Source organism: Symsagittifera roscoffensis, chromosome 1 (assembly GCF_963678635.1).
Source record: "Symsagittifera roscoffensis chromosome 1, txSymRosc1.1, whole genome shotgun sequence".
NCBI lineage: Eukaryota > Metazoa > Xenacoelomorpha > Acoela > Convolutidae > Symsagittifera > Symsagittifera roscoffensis.
In genome coordinates, this window is record NC_087062.1 from 47,896,458 (window position 1) to 47,917,628 (window position 21,171).

The 21,171-nt window shown below is 40.2% G+C and overlaps 1 protein-coding gene across 1 annotated transcript in view; it reads right to left on the reverse strand.

Annotated features, from left to right (window-relative positions):
- LOC134845296 (RB1-inducible coiled-coil protein 1-like) overlaps positions 1-21,171 on the reverse strand; it is a 524,841-nt gene that overhangs the window by 366,052 nt on the left and 137,618 nt on the right. The window lies entirely within an intron of this gene.

Consider the following 21,171-nt stretch of genomic DNA (forward strand, 5'->3'; position numbering starts at 1 on the left):
CAGAACATATTTTAATACTGGTGTCTGGAATCCAGGAACATACAGACACAAAATTGTGCTCCTATCCAGTGCACAGCTTGGCCTCGTAATGTAATGCCGTCGATCAAAATAATTAGACCAATCGTGTAAACCAAAACGACTCACAAAGTCATAAATCCCATTAAAATCCAGTAACATTGAACAAAAAACGTAAGGAAAGTTTGTTTCACCGGAATTATCGAAAGTCTTTTATCGCAAAAATTCGCCTCAACCACCAGTTAAGGATGTCCTGAGCATGCTCGAAGCCGTCGTAAACCACCGTGCTGTCACTAACTAAGACCCTGCATAATCAGACACTGCATAAGTTGTTCTCGTGTGAAACTCTCTCCAAATTTAACAAACGAAGAAAAAGCTTCTGCAAATATTTGGGGCTTTTGGGCGAAAGACTGAAATTAAGAACCATCGAAAGTTAAATATTAAAATGAATCAAAGGTTGTTAAAAAAAAAAGGAATTAAATGAAGCAATATTTTGCTTCTTGTATAACAAAGCCTTTGAAATATAATTTTTTTCCAATTCACCAGCGATCAGTGACAATTTGAAAATTTGTATTCGGTCAATTATAAATTTAAATTTCTAGAAGTGTATATTTAGGTGACGTCCCTCATGCTTGAAGGACCGAGTACTTGAAATTAGTTTTAGCTTAATTTCAGCCGATCAAAATTGAGTATTTAAAATCTCAAAGTAAAACACAAAAATCTATAAGTCAGAAAATAATTCCAGGCCATTACTGTTAATGTTGCAACGCAAATGTAAACAGGAGAATAGATGCATATAAAACAAGAGTAGTTATGCCTATTAACCAAGGACATATGGCCGTGCGACCAAGAAACAAGTCTCTTACGGCTGTCAACCGGGTTCGAGTCTCCCCATACGCAGTTTAGAACCGAGGAGCGACAGCCCCAAATGACTGTTTTTAACAGTTTTTGGTTCTAATTCGGTTCAGCCTTGATTAAGGCCGAACGTCAAAAAGAGCAATTTGTCTCAAGGACATTATCGACCGGTTCTTGTGGCTAGCTTGCACCAATTTATTTATTGGAGCGGAATAATGGCGAATTTATCAACTTGCTTAACAGTAATTTATGGATGAAATTAACAGTATTACCGATGAACTTTGGATTGCCGAGAATAGGAATTTTTTATTGACTTTTTTCGGTTTTAAAATCATATAACGGAGATTGAGCGCGCACATTTTGGCGCCCCACAAGGGACACCGTTGATAGTTCACTTTCGAGAGTTTCTCGGACAGTTTCCCCGACACGTGGTTGACCCGATAGCTTCCCGGACACGACCGCCTCTCGGAGAGTTTTCTCCGGACACAAGGGACACGAGTTTGGTATCGCGACACAAAGGACCAGCTGGATTACGGAAAGTATTCAGTGGATTACGAAAAGTTGTCTAAGCTGGAGTTCGCAGTTTATCGCAAGATTATCAGTTTAGCTCAAGCTTATCTGTGGATTAAGGAAAAATCTAAGCTAAAGTTCGCAGTTTATTCCAAGCTTACCAGTTTATCGCGAGCTTATCAGTGGATTACGGAAAATAGTTTAAGCTGGAGTTCGCAGTTTATCCAGCACCTCAGGTCGCATCTGCTCTTGTGGAATCCTATAATTCAATTTCGACAACGCATACTGCTTTGGAACATTTCGATTGTGCGTTTATGGTTGACAGCGAGACAATCTACGATATTTGCAGAACAAATTTAGACGTAGACCGACCTACGTACACCAACTTGAACCGATTGATTGGCCAAAAGAGCCGACAGATGACAGAACAGACAGGCGAAAAAGCAGACTGACGGAAGAGAGGCCTGTTCAGGTGTCCTGATTGTTGAATTTTGGTCGAAGTGCAGCTGTGTTTTTCTCGACACCCGAAATTTTTGGATTTTTTCTCGATGATGTCATTCTTCAAAATCATCAAAAACTGTAAGAAGGTTCCAAAATTTTTGAAACTTTCCAATTGTGCTATTAATCTATGTACGATGTACTTTATGCTAGAATTTTTTCCGCAAGCTAGCACTCAATACTCAAACTTTTTGGACAGTTCTGTTAAACTGAAATATCTTACAATCGGTACCTAGACAATTTACTTGACATTTTCTCTCGATACTAAATTTTTTTTGGATTTATGTGAATGGAAAATTAATCCTTGAATTTGGATCATAGACAAGAGGTACTGGACTACTTTTTGAATTAGTTTATGGCTCGAACCCGCTGATCAAAATTTTCCGAAAAACTTTGTGAAACAAGTTTGAAATATTGTCAAAAAATCCTCAATGTGTCCCCAGAATTCTGCGAAGCTGTGCTGTAAGAAGACACTAACTTTATGTTAAGTGGTCTGGTAGCGAAAAATCAGGCAATTTAAGTAGAGTTTTTTCATCCTCAGGTTTCTTCCGCGTGTGTTGTTGGAGCTGAACCAGTTTGCCTGAAACTACACCCACCTTTGGTGAAACTGAAAGCCAGTTCGCTTCAAGTGTATCAAAGCCGTTTCTGCCCGTCTGATTTTTGACTTCGTTGCGTGACACTAATGTTAAGTGGTCAGGTACGGTGATATTAAGTGGGTTAAGTTGAATTCTTTCATCATCAGGTTTACTCCGTGTGTGTTGTTGGAGTTCAACCGACCTACTTAATTTTCCAAGCCCATTCCCCATTGGTACTTAAGCGTAACGTAGCCGTCGCATAGGTCCCTTAAGTGTATGGTACTTATTCTAGGAGCTAGTTCGTTGGATCACGCGCTTCTAAAACTTCCCGCTCCGTCCCAGAAGCGCAGCACAGATAATTGCTTTATAAAACCCGGCTTATGTTTGAACTTTAACGCTAGAGACTTTCAGAAAACAATATAGTACTACCTTCATAACTACTTGTCTCACAGTAACGACCTTGTAATTTGGCACAACGCCACTAATAACTCATTAAGTACGCACCGCAGCAACATTAACCACAAGCTGAGTAGTGAGCAACTTGACAGTTTGTTATTAGGGTATAGGACAATTATTTTTTGCAGTCGTATACTGTACACGGAACGGAACCGAGAATATAGAGGAAAATTTAGTTTCAACAGGTATTCTCGTCCTGAATGCCGTCAATGACTTTATCTCTAAGCGTAAGGCTAACGAACATGTACTAATTGAGAAGTACAAAGAGCTTCACCAGTCTCCTTCCCTTGAGTTAAAGACTCTCCTCATTCTAAGGCGTTAAAGCGCTAATCTTAACATACTTAAGGCGCGTAGCAAGCGGAACCGTTTACCACTCAAAGCTCAAAAAGCTGTAAAAAATTATGCTTCAGGCAAAAGCATTGAGACGTCAGGTTCAACAAATTGACAATATTTTACGGATGCTCACAAAATAGAAAACAAAAAACAAAGTGAGATAATGTTTTGATACGTAATTAAACTTACGTTATTATATCAACATTAATGTTTTGATATATCAATGTAATTTTTTTTACGTATCAAAACAGTATCTCATTTTGTTTTTTGTTTTTTATTTAGTGAGCATCCGTAAAATATTGTCAATTTGTGAAAAACCTGGAGAAAAAATTCCAAAAAACGATACGTCAAAAAGTTATTCGATACCCGTCTGAATCTAGAAATTGAGCTGCTTAAAGGTCACTCATTATTACTTGAGTACAATGAAAAAAATAGTCGCACCGCAAAAATTGATAATGCTGTTTACAAATGTAAAATTGCTTTGAAAAAAGCTGTTGAAGTGAACGAGCAATTGATTAGGTTAGTTGGAAAAACGGAAAACCCTGAAAAAATTATTGCTCAGCAAGACCTGTGGCTTAAAAAAGTGACCAAAGTGAACGATAAAGTACTGCATGAAACTCAGAGTTACAAGATGAGCCTTGAACCTTCGTCATTTTCAGCAGTCTCCATTACAAAGAACAAGGAATCTTTACAACAAACTAGGTCTAGGACATCCTCACGCTCTCACAAAACAAGAAATTCAGAAGCACGAGTATCTGAAAACAGGTCTAAGGTCTCTAATAAGTCTATGGAAATAGGAAACATAAGTCACACAAGTCTGATAAATCTGCTTCCATTCGTCATACGCAGACGGTTCCCTCTATGTCATCATGTGAAAAACGCCATGAGTAAGCTTTGGTAAAACGACGTCACGAGGAGCTGGAAAGGAAGTATCCAGTATCTGTAAGGCTCAAAGAGCAATAGAATTGTCCTAAGTTTGAACAAAGCCAGCTGGAACTAGAGCAATTGGCTAAAAGTCACAATAAGCAACTAATTGAAATGGAAAAGAAAGCGTTTGAACGTGAGAATAATTCATCTGAGGTTAGCGAGAAGGTAGCGGGAAGTAACCCGACAGGAGTAAGTCAACCTATTTCAAAATATGCAACCGAGCGGACTTTGTTAGTGGGTAGACTCTGTTAGTTCACAGGGAACTCCTGACCGTGCTAGTGCGCTAGGTTTGCTGGTCTTCACTCCTCTACCAATTTTGTCAGAACCGACGAAATCCACCAAACTTGCTCATGCAATTGTCACCAGCAATGGTCAAAACAATGGGCACACAGCATTGAGTGACGCTGGAATCCATAGTCATGGAAATCGGGTTATGCCTCAATTTGGCAGTGCAAGCCTTTTGCCATTGCAAGCTTCTGCTCCATCTGTTTCATTCCCAGTTAACAAATTGCATTCTAGTGCACACGTGTTACCACCACCGTCTGTTGTTCTTTTACAGACCATGAGTTCATTTAAAACTAATGGTAGTTTTTCCAACGGGTAACCGGAATTGTTACCTGTCCCAATGTAACCGGCACAACCCGGTATTGGTTTTGTCTCTTTGTCACCTGCATTTGCTGGTGGTGACTTCTCATCTTTTGGAGTAAACCCACCGCCGGTTTTCCTTTTGGCACCTCATTGCCATGCGGCTCCAAATCAGACGCAACATTATGTTCCTTTTGCACCACATACTGTGTCACTTAATATGAAAGGTTACTATACAAGCGATGCAAACTTATGGCGATTGGCTGTTACAACTCCAAAAGTCACGCCCGTTCAAGGTTGTAATACTGGAAACATTTTCAAACATGTGACTGACAACTGTTGTCCCACAGTGAAACACAATCGTCTCGTATACTAGTGGTGGGACTGTGTATTGAAATACTCCACCAGTTAATCCTCAACATTTTCCGCATTTTGTCAATAATATTCATACTGGTTATTAGCCAGTCAACGAAGAGTACGCACCGTCTTCTGCTAATCCAAACCAAAGTTGTTCATCGGATCGACCTCTCTCCGCTCGTGAATTTGCGGAATTATTTACTTAAAAATACTAAATACTTATATATACTAAATACTTAAAAACACTCGTCACATTCAAAGCAAAAACCGCAATTGCGGAGTTTAGTTATAGTGGCGTTATGTACAAGGATGCACTGGTCACCTTGCAATGGAAGTTTGGGCAACCACACGCCACACGCTATTTTTGGTGCGCATCTTGATAAGCTGAATGTTTTTCCTCCGCTTAAAATGCAAATGTTCGGAAAATGTCATTCGTTTCTCCTCTGCCAAATCTGGCCTCGTAGCAGTTTTCAAATCATTGTCAATCAACGATGATCTAAAGAGGGTTAAACTGTTAAGACAAGCTGTTAGTAAACTTCCGCCTAACCTCAAGGAAACTTGGCCAATGCATACTGTTTGGCATAATTGGCAGCGCCCAACACTCTTAGATTTTAATGACTGGTTGAAAGAAAAGGCCGAGGGGCATGAGAGATTACGTGTACTTAATTCTAAGGCAAAAAACGAGGATCCGATTAAGCCAAAAACAACCAAAGTTTTTGCAGCCAATAGCAATGTAAGTAATAAAGCACATGATAAGTTTAAGTTTCCGACGTGCGTTTTGTGTAAGGGTATTCATGCGTTGTGGAACTGTGCTGATTTCAAGGAAAAGAATGGTACTCAGCGAGCAAAATACGTAGCTGGACAGAAACTTTGCTTCGCGTGCCTCAATGGCAATCATAATTTCCGGCAATGTTCTAGAGCTTAAAATAGTTCGAAGCCAGAGTGCGATAGCACACATAATGTCTTAGTCTATGGAGCCGAGAAAATATTTCCTCGGAAGGAAAATTCGAATGACTCAAATAAAGCTGGAGCAAACAAGTCCAAGGATAAAACAAACACTTCCACCCAGGCCGCTGTTAGTGATGTACATGACATTGAATTGTCATAAGGGTTGTTGCCAATTGCAACACTTAGTGTGTCGTTGGATGTAACCAGTCTCCTGACTTTGGTTCTTTGTGATCGTGCATCGACACACTCTTGGGCGTCTTCATCACTCGTTAACCGTCTCGGCTTAGTAGGGGAGCCCGTTAACTTGTAAATTAGTGGTTTCAATTCAACCACCGTTGTTGAGACTCAGAGGGTCAAGTTTACAGTTTCTCCCGAGCCGAATAATAGTGATTTTGTATTTCCTCCACGCCGTCAGACCCATTGATTTTATCATGGGAGATGATAATAACTCATCATGTTCCGTCAGCCTACCGATAGTTTGGGTCGTAAGTGGTCCGTTGCCGCCGTCCGTTCGTTCTACTTCTTCGTGTTTCAAGTGTGTTGTTGAAGATTTTTCTTTGACCGACCAGATAAAATCCTGGTGTGCAATGGAATCTTATGGTGATTTCAAACAGGTCGGTGCCCGTTCCGACGCGGAAAAATATGCTTTATCCACAGCCTAATTCTGAAACCATTCATAAGGGCAAAAGATACGCTGTGCCTATGTTTTGGATTGATAGTAATGTTAGTCTACCGAACAAATATTACTCGTCACTCGCGCAATTTAAAACATTGGAGAGAAGGTTAAGTAAAGACCCTGAACTGCGCGAAAGATACGCAGATAAATTTAGAGAGGTCATTAGGAAAGGCTGTGTCGTTACCGTCGAACCGCATGATCCACGTAAGCGTTCCGATCGCGAGTGGTATCTTCCGCACCATCCTGTCGTAAATTCGAAAAAGCCGGGTAAGGTGCGCCGAGTCCTTAATGTGGCTTTTAAATTTCACGGAACATTCTTAAGTAAGTCCTTATTGTTGGATCTGGACCTACTCCAAAACCTAATTTTTAGTTTTTGTTATTCCGTCAACACAAGTACGCCGTCTCCGCGGATAAAGAGGTTGTGTTTCTCCAGGTAGGATTCCACGCCCGCAATCAAGTTTCGCTCCGTTTCTTGTGGCGGGAGGTTACCTTTTCCGATGCGGTAGTTCACTAGTACACTCGCCATATATTCGGCGCACGAGATTTGCCTACATTAACCAGTTTCGCGTTGCGAAAAACAGCAATTGATAACTTTCCATATACCCTGAGGCCGTATCAGTCGTAAGCGAAAAATTTTACATGAACGATTAATTGGATTCGTTCGAGAACATTACCCATGCAATTAAAATTAGCCGTGACTTGGTTTCGTTACAAAACTTGGGAGGATTTAATTTGATTAAATTTGTCAGTAATGCTGATGCAATTACTTCAGCAATGAACCCCGAGGATTGCGAAACCTCTTTTTCACCAATCAAGGAGATGTGTAACGGTTTCGAGCAATCATCACACGTCTTAAGCTTTAAGTAGGACATGTGAAAGACACATTGGTTGTTAGCAGAGGCGTGGATCGTCCTCTCGATAAGGCAAGACTCAACAAACCGTCTTGAGTTTCGTCTCTTCTGTGTTTGGCCTCTGGGGTTAGTAGCTCCATACACAGTTAGGGCCCGTCTTTTGCCTCAAGGTATTTGGAAAATCAGTTGCCAAAATCAGAAGTTAAGACGACGAATTGCCGGAAGACATAAGAAATAACTTTCTCGGGTGGCGATCCGGTCTCCCTCTCTTAGCCCCGCTGTTAATTCACCGAGCCTGTGGATCAAGTTGAGCTCCACAGGCTCAGAACATGTTCGGTGGTAGCTCAAAGGACGTTTTCTGTGCTGTTGTGCTTTTCCGTGCGCGACTCTCGAGTTCGCATAAGACTCAAATATCCTTCATTTGCTAATCCGAACCAAAATTGTTCATCGGATCGACCTCTCTCCGCTCGTGAATTGGCGGAGTTACTGATGCATAGCCGCAAAGATCAGTGGCTAAACTCCAGTGACAAGTTACCTGTTTTTTTTTCGCTAACCGTGTCGGCGAAATCCTTGAATTGACCACTATTGATGTTTAGCACCATGTTTTAAGCCCTAAACGATAGCCCTCAAGGATAGCAGCTGGGTGATGGGTCCAAGCATTCTCAGGACTACTGATTGGCCGTTTATATCTGACGAACGTGTGATCAATAAAATTAGTTTGAAGGGTCGTTCTTGTGATATCGATAATTTCTTGGAGACATCATCTTCCTTTGTCACTGATGTCACATCCATCAAAAATCCCGAACACGGCTTCAATTGGAACGGTTCAGTTCCTTTACGAGATATAAAAGAGTAGTCACCTTTATGTTGAGGATGCTGCCTCCACGTAAGCTTTTTCGCGGTTTAGACTTACGAATCACGGACCCCACTGAACTTGATATTGCATAAAACAAACTGATTCATCTTGCTCAGATGGAAACCTTCCCCGTTGAATTGAAAACACTTACCTCTGGCAAACCTATTTAGAATAGCCGTAAAATTGCCACATACTCTCCGTTTACTGATCCCGCTGGTATCATTTGTTCCACCTGGCGGATCGTGCGCTTAGTGAATACTAGTTTGATACTAGGCACCCAATATTACTCGATGCCCGACATACCCTAGTTAGTTTGTTGGCCCGTAGCATCTACCATAAGCAATTTAATCATGGTTTAGATTACATGGGCTCCGTTTTAAATATGAAATATCCAATACTTGGGTTGCGACAACTACTTCGGTCTATCCAAAGTCAATGTGTAACATGCCGTAAACGCAAAATAAGTACCATCCCGCCAATTATGTCGGATTTACCTGTCAAACGTCTCGGATATAAGCAAACACCCACTAATCATACGGGTGTGGATTACTTTGGACATTTTTACGTTCCGGTTCACAGAAGCATTGACAAAAAGATGGGGATTTCTTTTCACTTGCCTCACCACCAGGGCTGTACACCGTGAGGTTTCACCCTTTCTGAACTAGTTCTTGTGTCATGGGCATCGAATATTTCATTGAGCGTCGTGGTACACCAAGCACGATCTGGTCGGATAACGGCAAGAACTTCGTTGGTGCCGAGAAGGAATTACTTGCCTGCATAAAGTTTTGGATTAGCATGGCTTCGACCATTTTTGCACACAAAGGTGTTGCTTGGAAATTTAAATCGCCATGCGCACTACATTATGGCGGCGCCTGGGAGCGCCTCGTCTGAAGCGTGAAGCATGTGCTTTACGATATACTAGGCATTAAGCGAGTCACCGAAGATGTGTTAGGAACAACACTCTGCTTAGTTGAGCAGGCTTTGAATTCGAGACCAATCACTGCCGTTAGTACTGATTCACGTGAGTTAGAAGCGTTAACACCAAACCCTTTTTTTGCTTGGACAACATGCCACAAGCTTTCGTTCGCTTTTAATTGGAGAGAACTTTGACCACAAGAAAACGTACGTGCGAGCGCAGTGGTATGCTATCGCTATTTGGTCTCGTTGGCTTCGCGATTATAATCCCTTACTGAATTAGCGTGGCAAGTGGCACACTCATTCTGATTTTACTCTTAAGACAGGCAATCACGTATGGGTGATTGAGCAGGATAGTCCGCGTGGGTGCTACTCTCTCGCCCGAATCGTTAAGCTACATTATGGACAGGACGGTTGCGCACGATCCGCTCTCGTTAAGACCGCAGCCCGTGAAGTCACTCGACCGACCGTTAAGCTCGCTCCTGTTCTTCCTCCGTCAGGGTAGAGTGGAGGGGTGTTGCAACGTGGGTGTAAACAGGAGTATGAACGCATAGGAAAAAAAGAGTATATATGCATATAAGACAAAAAAAGGACAGATGACCGTGCGGCCAAGAGACAAGTCTCTCACGCCGGTCAACCGGGTTCGAGTTCCCCCATACGCAGATCTTAAAACGTGTAGACCCGGGAGGCCATATCCCCATTCGACCGTTTTTAATAGTTTCTGTGTTCTAATTCGGTTCTAAGTCAAAAAGAGCAATTTGTCTCAAGGACATTACCGACCGGTTTTTGTGGCTAGCTTACGCTAATTTGTTCACAATCATCGAGATTGATAACACAATCATCGAGATTGAGCGCGCACAGTTAATATTGACCGATTAGATAATAAGCAGATGAGTTTTCAAGAATGGAAAATTCTCATGTGTTTGAACTCATTAATCTTGATGGTTCTATGAATAGTTTGCGTTTGTAACCAGCAATTTTTAATTTTTTTTGTTTTCCACTGGTTTATTACATTTCATTACTTAAGGTGTTAGTTTGCGAAGCTTATGGCAATTTTGACAATTTTTGACAATTTTATGATTTTAATAATTTTCGCTTTGAGTCATTTTTGTTAATTTCAACTTTGTGGAGCGGTGTTTTTTGTTTTGTTCATTCTTAATCGTGTGCTAGAAATGTGCAATCGCAATCAAATATAGTAGGATTTGAACCTTAAGCAAGACTACGTTACTGTTGTGTCATGACCTAGACCTATATTACGTTCAAGATAATGTATTATATACAATTGTAAAATAATAGATTTTTTTGTTTTCTTTGCCTTGTTAGCATGCTTTTTCCGACTGACCGGAACTTTTTTGGCGTCAACGATTGCTGATTTGCAGTTGCAGATGTTTTTTCAATAATTTTGAATAATTTGTTTTGTTCAATAGCGTCAGAGTTTTGCCGCTCTTCAGAAATTGCGGTCAAGTAATTCCAAGTTGTTGCGTTCTGAAAAACACTAATTCCAGCTTGATTGGAATTATTAAAAGTTGAAACCTTTCATTAATTTTCCAGAACAAAGTTGACAAAAATTGTTCATCAGTGCAGAAAATCAAAATTTTTTTCACTATGAAGTATTTTTGTGCAATTGTTCAGAAAACTGAAAACTTGTCAATGACTTTCATTTTTAGTTCTTGGATTCCAGAGACGAGTCTTTACACTTGTTCCAAAATGTAAATGGATTCCATTAACAAAGTTTTAGTGGATTCCGTGTACAATTATCTGTAACGTAAATTTTGTCGGCACAATGATTTTGTTGCGGATTCTGCGAAAAGGAAAAAAACTAGTTGTTCTGTATTCCGCAAATGTAAGTGGAATCCGCAATCTTTAAAGGCGGACTCCGCAAATTAATACTGAACTTGCATAAGGACAATTAAAAGCTAGAGGGGGAATTGTTATCTATAGGAACTCGCAAATTGAAAGCAAGGACTTACTATTTGTCAGCGGAATCCACAAACGAAACCTAAAAAATTGGTTAACTAAAAAAGTGCGGATGTCAAATCTTTAACTTTATCTGATGATCGGATGACTTTTTGGATCAAAAAACACAATCATCGAAAGCCGTTTAGGTTTTGAAATGGTTTGAAATGCCTTTGAACTGGCAGTACAGGGTTCAAAATGGCAGTTCAGGTTTGAAATGGCAGTTCAGTCACTCATCAGTATTTGAGATGAGATGGTTCAGTTGGCTAAGAAACCATCATCACTGATCGGTTATTTGAAATGAGATGGTGCAGTTGGTTCAGAAATCATCACCGCACTCTTCAGTATTTGAGGTGAGATGATTCGGTTTTTGAGACAAGATAAAGGACGGCTCAATAATATTTTTGAACGCTGATGTGAAACATCCTCTGAAAACTGGAATAAGAATCTTCTTTTTGTTAAAACTGAAAAAAAAACTTATACAAGCGGTAAAAATTACATAGCGAAAAAAAAAATTTTGTTTTAAAATTTTGTTGAGTAATTTGATCAGTTTGATCAAACAAAAATATGGTCAGAATTTGATCCGCATTTTGAACCGCATTGTTTTTAAATATTTTTGAGCATTTTGATCAATTTTTTGGTACTATTTTTTTCTGTTGTCTCTGTTGTCTCAATGTTTCAATGTATTCCTGTGCATATTGATGGTGTTCATATTCTGGTGTGTTTAAGAAAATTTCTCCAGACAAAGTTTGCGCTTACATCTCTTATTGGATTTAATTTAATTAACTTTTTACTCGCATCGCCTGACTTGTTTGGGTTCTCATGTTTGAGCGTATCGAAATAAAACCTTTTACAGAGTCAAGCCAAGTATTTTCATCCGGACAAACAAAGGTTGCAATAACTTTGAACAGCAGACTCGAAAGGAAATCAATTTTTACGTCAGCTGAAAAATGCAAAGAATAACAGCTCCAAATGGTTCTCTCAGACACTGATTTAACAAATCTCCTAGCAGTTATCTCGTTTTTAGTGAAGATTATGCCAAATGGAATGATTGTCAGCACTTCTGGACTTGGGATGCCCGACTTGCAAGGCAATTTTACGCTTGCAGACGCAGACGACGGCATGCAGAAATTGATTTTGTTACTTTCGCCATCTAAGGTGAGGCAATTTTGAATTGCCGAAACATATTTGTGCAGTTGATACCGACATAATGAAACGTCAACTTCAGTGTTGAATCTAAACGCAAGTTCTTTTATCAAGAAATTATAAGCGTAGCGAGTTTTGTTACAAAAAAGGACCACATTGTTTTGAAATGAACAGGGCCATGCGGACACGGCTTGCAAGATGGCTGAAAGACGGCTCTCCCTACAAGGTATAAAAATGGTATCTGTTTTACAAAACGTTGTGTCGATGTAAATATTATCAAAATTGTGAACAGCTTTTTCTTGTAAATTGTCGAAAACATGATTTATTCGGAGAACAGATTTCTCTTTGGAAAACTATAAGAACATTACTGAAGCTGGACAGTGAACTGCAGGAATAAAAGTGACAGTTAGGGTATGAGTGTCTTCCCCGTGCAATGAAACATTTAATGTTATCTGATTATCTGAATTCAGTAGCATTTTATATGGAGTTAAATGAACATAAAGTGGCAATATTTTCAGCAAATCAGTCAAAACTTTTAAATGAATCAGGACAAAAAATTTTAGAGTTATAGTGTTCGAAGAGCTCAGGCTCATTAAGGCTAGTCATGTGATCTGTATGACAGTTCGATAAAAAATAAATTGTAGATTTGAGGTTATCACTTTTGAAGCCATCAATTGAAACCCCATGAAGTTCTGATATTGGACAGGCAAAATCTGACATAATTATAGAAAGCAAAGGGACGTATGAAAAGTGATTAATTAAGTGAGGATTGAAATTACATTTCTATAGGAGACAGGAGAAAACCAGCACATTTTGACTAACGTGAGCCCGTTTTGAGTGTAAGCAATTATCCTAGGTTCAGTTACGGCCAGTTATTTTCTTTAGGTGCAAGACTAAGGTGACATGCGTGGATCCTAAAAACACAAAAATATTTAGCTTTATTAGAGCCAATTTCTTCAAATCTAAAAGAAACACTATGGAATTCTAATTCCACTAACTACGAATAGTAAACAATTCAAACCATATGAGCACCAATATAAAGATTTGACATCAATAAGCACAGTACGAAGTACAATGATTCAGGCAGCTTTGGCAAAAACAACAACTAATTACAGTTTTTTTTGATAGACTCGCTGAATTTATAAGGAACGTGTTGGTGACTCATCCGACAGTGACTAGAAGCACCAAAATACAGTGGGTAGACATACTGATTGCATACTGACGGCAAAATATTTTAGTAAAACACTTTGAGAGTTGACGTTTTGAACTTTAGGACTCTGTCAAGACTATATGAGTGTAGAGATGAATAAAACAGGCAGAGGGGACGAGCATTTGTATAAAAAACAGTTTTCTAAGAAACTAGTTATAAAGTTTTTCGAAGATATATATTGTGCGACTTGCGATTTTGAACCTTTAGGACTCTGTCAACACTAAAGGAGGGTAGAGAGGATTGAAAAACAGAGCAGGGGACGACCGCTGATGAACGGCATTTGCACTATAAAAAAGAAGTTTTTAATAAACGAGTCAAAAAATTTAATCAAATATTTTGAGATTTGAGATTTTGAGCCTTAGGACTCATCAACACTTTATGAGGATAGAGAAAATTGAAAAGGCAGAACAAGGGACAAGCACAGCAAAAAAATTGTTTTCTATTAAATTATCATCAAATATTTTAGTTATACATTTTCAGATTTTGAACCGTTAGGCTGAGTGTCCGACCCCAGACTAGGATGAACCAGCGGTTCTTCGGCCTCGACTGCGGCCTCAAGCCCGGCCTGGCAGTTAACTCCCGGCGACTGACGGCGCCAAACTCAATGGCGCTGATTTTACGCGTCTGCGCCAGCGCCCGCGCTCGCTTGCACAGTTAAAAGGCATAGTGTCGTCACTAGAGTCGATTTGACCGTTCCAGACCACGCCGTGCCCGGGCCCGCGCTGATCGCAATAGCGGTCAACGCCGGTGTTTTCCCCTCGTCACTACTCGAAAACTTGGAGAAATCGGACACGATCCCCAACACCGCCGGCTCTGCGCCCGAGCCCCGGAACGGCAGCACAGTCTCCACTTCAGTTTGTCCCGAGTCATCTTCGTACGGGATAAGTGGTAATGTCTCGTCATTCTCTTTATCATCTTCAGAGAAACTGAACCAAAGTAAAAACGTTTCATATGGAGGAAGGGGGTTGGATGTTCGTTTGTGATTTCTATTGGGAAGGTTCAACTGAGTGGTCAAAGGTGGAGAGGAGGGGTTGTTCAGATGGTCCCAGTCTTAGTTAGTTTAAGAAAAAAACAAGGTCAAAAGCAATCGTTACGGCTAAAAGAACCAACTGAACGGCTCCAAATCTTGTCGACAGAAGGAGCACTTTGGATGCGAACCATTTGCCAACTTTTGCCAGCAAGCCATGCACAGCTTATGTTGCACCTGCCCCTTGTGAATCTGATGCAAGAGTTTCCCTTCATCGCAGCAGATCGGACACATTTCTTGAGTGGTTTCATTCAGAGACATTTCAGTTAACGACGTAGATGATCCCATGGTTCTGAAGTTTAGTAATTCTGAAGTTACTGAAGTTAATAATTCTGAAGTTACTGAGACTGCCTGAGTTAGTAATTCTGAAGTTAGTAATTCTGAAGTTACTGAGCCTGCCTTTAGTTATTCTGAAGTTACTGAGACTGCCTGATAAAAGTTAGGATCATAAAAGACTTTTGATAGAAAAAGTGTTTCAAAATATCAAAAAAAATCTAGAAATTTTGTATACATGTGAAAAAGAACTAAATAGAATAGACTGCTGTATTTCGTTGAAAAAATTGTACAAACCAAATCATATGACATTTAATAATATGGATCGAATTCGGTATCAAAGTCTTGAGGCCCTTTTGACTGGTATTGGGGCGGGCAATGATCCCACTGGCAGTGCTCCGCATGACCCACGATGTTGTTGGAACTGAATGTCCCCCTCTTCTTTATTCACCAGACTTTCCTTAGTGGCTGGCTAAAAATAGAAAGTCATCAAAGTTTAGCATGAGAGATTAAACTCACTGATCTTCAGTTACTGGGAGAAAATGGAATATTTCAGTATACGTGATGGCGAAACTCAGTTTTTGGGATCAATTGAGTGTTTCAGTATATGCGATTCAACTGTGTGCAGTTTTCGGGCTACGTAAGTAAATATTTCAGTATCAGGCATGAAATTTGGCCACAAGTACTTACGCAAATCATCCTGGCAAGGTGGTTATCGAAGGCTTTGTCCAGACATCCTCCAGTTCTTCTAACTCTTGCGGCGGTATCGTGTCTCTGGTGCTTTAAAGATTTCTTCTCTATTTTTTCTTCCGACAAAAATAAATCAGCTCAATCTTTGATACTAACCACAGATGCACCATAAGCTCATTCAGAGTCAAAAGAGGATAAGCAGGGTAGCAGCTATTGAAGGTCTCTTCGTGTTTCTGCTTGTGTCGGAATACTCTAGCAGCCGTCAGCAGGTGTCCACGATGGATGAAAGTGACACCCAGAGCCACTGACTCTGAGTTCGTTCCAACCATGTGTATCAAGCCAGCTGGCATAACGAGCGCCTGTCGCTCCGTCAGAACAATTTTGAGGCCCTTTTGACTGGTATTGGGGCGGGCAATGATCCCACTGGCAGTGCTCCGCATGACCCACGATGTTGTTGGAACTGAATGTCCCCCTCTTCTTTATTCACCAGACTTTCCTTAGTGGCTGGCTAAAAATACAAAGTCATCAAAGTTTAGCATGAGAGATTAAACTCACTGATCTTCAGTTACTGGGAGAAAATGGAATATTTCAGTATACGTGATGGCGAAACTCAGTTTTTGGGATCAATTGAGTGTTTCAGTATATGCGATTCAACTGTGTGCAGTTTTCGGGCTACGTAAGTAAATATTTCAGTATCAGGCATGAAATTTGGCCACAAGTACTTACGCAAATCATCCTGGCAAGGTGGTTATCGAAGGCTTTGTCCAGGCATCCTCCAGTTCTTCTAACTCTTGCGGCGGTATCGTGTCTCTGGTGCTTTAAAGATTTCTTCTCTATTTTTTCTTCCGACAAAAATAAATCAGCCCAATCTTTGATACTAACCACAGATGCACCATAAGCTCATTCAGAGTCAAAAGAGGATAAGCAGGGTAGCAGCTATTGAAGGTCTCTTCGTGTTTCTGCTTGTGTCGGAATACTCTAGCAGCCGTCAGCAGGTGTCCACGATTGATGAAAGTGACACCCAGAGCCACTGACTCTGAGTTCGTTCCAACCATGTGTATCAAGCCAGCTGGCATAACGAGCGCCTGGCGCTCCGTCAGAACAACTTTGAGGCCCTTTTGACTGGTATTGGGGCGGGCAATGATCCCACTGGCAGTGCTCCGCATGACCCACGATGTTGTTGGAACTGAATGTCCCCCTCTTCTTTATTCACCAGACTTGTTGTTGACCGACATGGCCATCAATCAAAAATTCAGCCTAAAAAACACTAAAAGAAACAGATTTTTATATTTCAATGAAAAAATTGTACAAAGAAACTTTGTTCAACCTTTCACTAAAATTTACATAACAGATCTACCAAAAAAATTCGATTGAAATGGTTTTTCTGCACCAACCTGCAATAAAACCAAGTAGCTTAACTTCTTCGTCGTTACTTTTATCTTCTCCAACTTCCTTTTATGTATGTGTACCAACGATGTTTCCTTGACTGCTTTTGGGAGGGAGAATTTCGTGGCCGTCCAAATGGAATCATCAGCATCAATGATATTCCCTAACATTAGCAGCATTAATCCAAAAAATTTTTGAACATCAGCTGGCCTAACTGATCGTATATATTCCTAAGCTTGAACACAAATGTGAGGTTAAACTTATTTGAAAACTGGACCACTCGGTGACTAAATGGCGTCTAATTACTTTACAAACTGATTACATTTTCTTTTAAGCTCTAGTTCTGAATTCCTCGGGGTTTTTCTTCAAAATTTCCTCAATGAAAATGTCCCCATACATTCGGCTGTGAGACTGGCAACAATCCGCAGGCCGTTACTTGGCTTCTGAAACCCTTGATGGATTTAGCCGATGGAACGAACAAGGCTCCATGTTAGTTAATAAACTAGTCTGAATGGATCCATTTGACAAAATCGACCGCAGTTACGCACTGTATTAGACTTGAGGCAGGCATGATCTAAAAAAAAACAGGGAAAGATGATCGAAATTTAATTATATTGACTTTGAGCTAATTTTAGGTTCTGATGCTTACTTGTGAAAGTGTCTCTCTCAGTTTGCCTTAGTTAGTTGGAGGTAAAATGTCAAACTGACTGGCACTCGTGCCACGAGAGCTGCCTGAAACTAGGGCAAAACTCTGCTATTTTTTTCCGAGAGCTTTTGGTTTCTTTATCCGTACAAGAGGAAGTCGTTGATCTGTCCTCAGATCTGCGTCAAACAGATGAAGGAGCGAAAAAGAGCTGGGTAGAAGAAATAGCGAAATGAACTCTGGTACGAGAGGAAATCGATCTGGGCTCATACACGGTCAATTCGCTACCTCAGGAAGTGGTAACATCCTAATTGGCGCAGCTGACGCATCGATGTGCAACTGCCCGGTAACTTCAGAGGTTTGTTCCAAGGGTTATTGGAGCACTAGCCTTGGAGAAGTCGCAGTTATTCAGTGATGTTGATTTAATTTGAATCTGGTGGGTGGACAATTATACTTAGAAAATTAGCAAAAAGAATACGGCGTTTTTGTTACATACAATTGAAATGTCCAATACGGATTCATCATCCTTCGGCTTTTTTTGCACATATTTGTCGTCATTTGTTCCTGCTTGTACCAGGTCGTCGCAGCCTGCTCGTTAGGTTCCTACTTGCACCAGAGGGTCGTCACATCATGCCCATTTCTGCATGGCTCATTTTGTTCCAGGTCGTCTTGCTCGTCGTCTCGGTCTTGGCATTTTTACGGTAGACCGTATCGTCAGCTGCCTTTTCTTCCTTGTCGTTATACTTTCCAGTTGCGCGGATCTGGACTGAAATATTTGGCATAGTGCTATAAACAGTTTCAATACGAAATCAAAAGATATCGATGGGTTTGTAGCTTATTTAAGAAGCTCACATCTTCACTCACTCTGATCATCGCCGATTTCATCCTCACAGATCAAATTAGCCCTGATCTGCTTCGCTCTGAATGGTGATTGGCAACCCTCATAAGTGTCCCGCACAATGCTATAATTTTTCCTGGTGGGAGAGAGCAGCTTTCATTTAAGCCCAAATCTTCAATTGGCTCTCATTCTCTCGCAGCAATGCTGAAGCCCTCCGTGCCAAAGATCATACAGGTCAATTTTTCAGTTTTGCCTCCCTTTTTTTGCATTGCGTTTCAGCAAAATGGCAGACCACGTTGCTTTTATGCAAACAATGTAGGCCGCCTTCCGAAACGAAAAAAAATAGTATTAGAAAAACAACTACCAAAAATAGGCTTTTTTCCTATTCACCCCACCAGCAAAAACTTAGCAGTAAAACTTTTTTCACATTATTGATTTGATCACAAAAGTTGGTATGCAGACTATAATTGAGCTATGACATCATTAGCCCACGTTACAAAAGCCAAGTCCTCTTTACAACAAGAAACTGATTCAAATGAGAGGTGGGGTAAAAGAACAAGAGCCGATAAACTTTAGTGGAATATGCAAATTCTTAAGCTTTGTCATATTGGAGTCCAGGATCAAATCTTGGAACCTTTTCCCTATCAAATTTGTGAATATACCCTTCAGGATATTAAACCGGTATCTCAATTGTGAGATGCGAACTACAGTTGTGAAATGGATTGTGCAATGCGGGACATCAATTTTATTACGATATAAATTTGAATTAAGATATAAACTATGTCTGTATTTGGGATGGGCTATTAGACTAAATGGCGCCTTTCCACTCATATCAGTATTTGATATATTTCAAAACTGAAAGGAGTTTTTGCGTCGTTGGGATGGGCTAACAGACACAGCGGCGGTGTTACACATGCAATTGAGAAACTATCATAAAAATTGCGATTTGTTTACTGGAAAAAAAGTTGTCAGTGTTTTAGAGGGTTAAACATAATGTTTGGCCATACAACATAAAAAAGACACTCATCATTTCATGTTTTCCAGTTTCCACTGCCCCACCCTCTTTTCACTTAGGATATAATTACAAGGTAGTTAAACTGGGTATTTAGAGAGTTATTGATTTCCTCCGATCAACATAACTTACCATTTGAGGAGGGTACGATAATCACGGATTATGAAATTTAAGACTTAAAAATCAATTAATCAGCAATGGAAAAAAAACTCAAGAAACAATTCGTGACTCTTTTAGTTGACGGCCTGAAAAAATTGCGATACAATTAATGGTTATAGTTGGCTATGAAGTCCATCCTCTGGCTATGAAGTTTAAACCAAGTTTGGCCAAACTTGGCCAAGTTAGGCCAATTTAGCTTAAAAATTACACCATATTTTATCAACAATTAGTTTTCCGAATAAGCAAATTGGTAACTACGGATGTGGATAACTTAAATAACATCTTTTACATTCATTCATCACATCAACTTGCTTCCGAATTCAGTTTCCGACGAGCAATTCCGACAAACAAATTGACATGAATCGACACAAAGCGATCTATAAATCGACATACGACTCGACAAAGAAACCGACATACGAACTGACCGACAAATAACCGACATAAGAATTGGGACGCCTAAACCGACGCGTACGAATCGACATGCAAAGGGATGGCTCGCCCGATATGACAAACGACTGTTCGATGTTCGAGAAAAGTATGGAGAAACAATCGTGGAATTGCTCTTCAATAGCATCAGATTATGACCGAAAGTTTGTAGACGCCAAAATTCTTGACAAAATAGCAGGAAAAGAATTGGCAAACAATTATCGAACAGTGCAAAGACTAGTTTCAGAAATTGTCAATGAAACTACATTGGAAGTTGACGATCTTGTACGAAGAAAAGCAGTACCACGGCAACGCAGTCATTCGATTGCAGTAGCAGCAATGATTAAGCAGATGTTATTTCTACGGGGCTTCAAGGAAAAACCGTGGAACGAAAAAAGGGTAGCCTGGTCAAGTTTTTCTTTTCGGCAACAATGCTACCCGAATATTCACTTTTTAGTATTATAAACTATCAGAACAAATTGACACCGCCCTCAGCACAGTTAGAAACATCATCAGTCGTTGAAACCTCATCAGGAACCCCGACATCAACAGCATCAGCAACCTCACAAATATTAGCTCTTCCAGCACCCTCAGAACAATTAAGAAATTCAGCAACCGCAACCTTATAAAGGCGCCATTGATTTCAATTTTTGAAGCATGTGATTCTTCGCAAGACTACTCGTTAGAGCGCACTGGCCACACTACAACAGTGGCGCACTCCAAAAGAACCCATAAATTTTTGTGCCAAAACTCTGTTTTAATTTCGATGTCATAGAATTAGCCTCTAAGGACTAATGGAAGTAGCTGAAAAGGACTCCCAGAAAATAAAACGCGATAAAGGTGGCCGCAAAAAAAGTAGATTTAACTTTGGACCCGTTTAATGGTTACTCGCTTATTTAAGAAATGGGGTCTGCTGAAGACTTCAAGTACTAATTAGCTAAGGCAACTAAAAATGGGATTGTTGACAAAATTATCAACACCATTTGATCTCGACTTAAAATTACAGGCTTCAAATCATTCAATCCTTCTCTTAGACACGCTCGTCGAG